At 43.9% G+C, this 3,287-nt stretch overlaps 1 pseudogene; it reads left to right on the forward strand.

The window, feature by feature from the left end:
• The first annotated feature begins 1,180 nt into the window (after positions 1 to 1,180).
• Positions 1,181 to 1,299, forward strand: LOC134895870 (5S ribosomal RNA; annotated as a pseudogene).
• Positions 1,300 to 3,287: the final 1,988 nt, after the last annotated feature.

The raw sequence follows: 3,287 nt of genomic DNA on the forward strand, positions 1-3,287 counted from the left end.
TCCATTAGAATAAAATCCAGGTCTGTACTCCTCACGTTCACACTACCCGTGAACAAGCTTTCTGTGAAACGTACGTTGGGAGGTGAACGTGGTCACGGTGAGTGCGCTCACGTGACCAGGAGACCGGCAGGAGAGGAGACCAGGGGAGCCGCAAAGACACACAGCTCGTTAAGCCGAGCTGTCAGCGGCATTAAACGAGCAGGACACACGCACAGGCTGTTGCAAGTATTTCTCCATATATCCTGCACTCTTACTCTGTCTCCCGCTCTCCAGCCACGCACAACTGTAATCAAACACCGTGTGCATCGGTCTTTCTCAGGCAAATCTATGCCGTTTCTATAATAAGGCATTTTTTTCATTGCATATTACAAACTGTTGCTTTTAGGTGCTACCAATATAGAAAGAAACATTTTTGACACTTTGTGTCACTCTGTTGCTGATGAAATTACATACAATCAACAACAATTTACTTTCCGCTTTGGCAATTGAGGTTTTTTTCACAGTCTGTTTCTCAATTCTTATTTGACTCACTGTGGACATACAGCATATACAATATTATTTGTGTGTTTTTTTACTGCAAGTACAAATATTTAACAAAATTGTTATTAAGACAGCAATTGACATTTCAGGCTCTAATTATTTAGCTAGCCTTAGTGTGGATAGTGGAGATCACGTCTCTAGAGATTTATTCCCTACTTACCCATTCACTCCTGTCAATCTGTCTCTTTAGCTTAATACATGGTTTCTGGCGCATTTCCATTCCCTGCCCTATACGCTGTGTGAAGGGGGAGGGGGAGTATGGTGGATTGCTCAGGATCTCTGCTTTTTCAGTTGTAGTTACACTTGCAACACATTTATGCTTTGATATCTCTCAAATCTTGCTGGCATGTCATCAGAATAAAAAGGGTTCACTATTGCCCTACCACATGTGAAAAATCCTCTGGGATTAATGTTGCATAGCACAAAAATAAGCAACGTATAGGCGGCTCTTTTTGGCAAAACCAATTGACCATATGATTTAAAACCTCTGTATACCTATACACTTGGAATACACTTTGGTGCAATGATGGTCAAACATATGTCTCTTTTTTAAGAGACTATCTGCCCATTTTTACAACCAGGCCTTTGGTGGATTTAACAACTGCATACCCATTACAGGTCTTTGCCTCATTAACTTTAAATCTACTACCATACCACACCGTACATGCCCAATCTCGTCCGATCTTGGAAGCAATACGGTGCTGGGCCTGGTCAGTACTTAGGTGGTTGACCACTAAGGAATACCTGGTGTTGTAGGTTTAGTTTGATGGCAATACCTTTGCTATTGCACCTACTGTAGTAATCAACACCTGGCGGGCAAATTCTTTGGTTCTGCCGCAATTTGTGCCGCACGTCTGCCTTATATATATATATATATGGTTTTTCATCCATATGTTCACAGTTGCATTCCCGAATTTACGATTCAAATTATTTAATCATTTTTTAAACATATTTTGTGTGTACTCTTATATTATTCATTAAGAATTAAAGGTTATGTTTTAATATCAAATACGTTATACACAATCTCTATTACAGTTGTTTCCAAGAGGGAGTGCTCCCAACAAGGGTCACTTTTTTCCTTTCTCTCCTTTCTTTATTACCTATGTAATAGACCCATGGGAGCACCATCGACAATCACCGTCTTTTTTCTACCTAAAAAAGAACCCTTTTTTGTTCAATGGTAGATGGTGATCAATTCCGGAAGTTTTTCTGGTTCGTCGGTTTTTCCTGGAAACATATATCAATTACATATCTATTCAATTTCACTTAGTCTTGTGCGGCATCCTTAATCCAACCCCTTATCAGACATCAGTCTTCAACAAGGTAGCGCACAGCACTGCAGCTGTGCGCCATTGTTACTCAGGCACACTTCACACTTCGGTCACTGAGGGTGCAGGGCGCTAGGGGGGGGCGCCCTGAGCAGCAATGTAAACACCTTGGCTGGCATAAATACACCACATATAACCCCCAGGGCTATATGGATGTATTTTAACCCCTGCCAGAACTCACCAAAAAGCGGGAGAAAAGGCCGCCGAGAAGGGGGCGGAGCCTATCTCCTCAGCACACGGGCGCCATTTTCCATCACAGCTCCGCTGGAAGGACGTCTCCCTGACTCTCCCCTGCAGTCCTGCACTACAGAAAAGGGTAAAAAAGAGAGGGGGGCACTAATTTGGCGCAGTTTTGATACTAACAGCAGCTATAAAGGGAAAAGCACGTTTTATAGTGGTATTCCTGTCTATATATAGCGCTCTGGTGTGTGCTGGCATACTCTCCCTCTGTCTCCCCAAAGGGCTAGTGGGGTCCTGTCCTCTATCAGAGCATTCGCTGTGTGTGTGCGGTGTGTCGGTACGATTGTGTCGACATGTTTGAGGAGGAAAATGAGATGGAGGCGGAGCAATTGCCTATTATAGAGTTGTCACCCCCTAGGGAGTCGACACCTGAGTGGCTGAGCTTATGGAAGGAATTGCGTGACAGTGTCAGTTCTTTACGAAAGACAGTTGACGACATGAGACAGCCGGCTACTCAGCTTGTGCCTGTCCAGGGGTCTCAAACGCCATCAGGGGCTTAAAACGCCCATTACCTCAAATGGCAGACACGGATACTGACTCCAGTGTCGATGATGAGGAGACAAACGTGACTTCCAGTAGGGCCACACGTTACATGATTGCAGCAATGAAAAATGTATTGCATATCTCTGATAATACAAGTACCACTAAAAAGGGTATTATGTTCGATGAGAAAAAACTGCCTGTAGTTTTTCCTGTATCCGAGGAATTAAATGAAGTGTGTGATGAGGCGTGGGTTTCCCCCGATAAAAAACTGATAATTCCTAAAAGGTTATTGGCATCATACCTTTTCCCGCCAGAGGATAGGGCACGTTGGGAAACACCCCCTAGGGTGGATAAAGCGCTCACACGCTTGTCTAAATAGGTAGCACTAACCTCTCCTGATACGGCCGCCCTAAAGGAACCTGCCAATAGAAAGCAGGAGAATATCCTAAAATGTATATACACTCACACGGGTGTTATACTGCGACCAGCAATCGCCTCAGCCTGGATGTGCAGTGCGGGCGTGGCGTGGTCGGATTCCCTGACTGAAAATATTGATACCCTAGATAGGGACAGTATATTACTGACTATAGAGCATTTGAAAGATGCATTTTTATATATGCGTGATGCACAGAGGGATATTTGCCGACTGGCATCAAGAGTTAGCGCGCTGTCCATTTCTGCAAGAAGAGGTTTATG

Source organism: Pseudophryne corroboree, chromosome 3, assembly GCF_028390025.1.
Source record: "Pseudophryne corroboree isolate aPseCor3 chromosome 3, aPseCor3.hap2, whole genome shotgun sequence".
NCBI classification, from domain to species: domain Eukaryota; kingdom Metazoa; phylum Chordata; class Amphibia; order Anura; family Myobatrachidae; genus Pseudophryne; species Pseudophryne corroboree.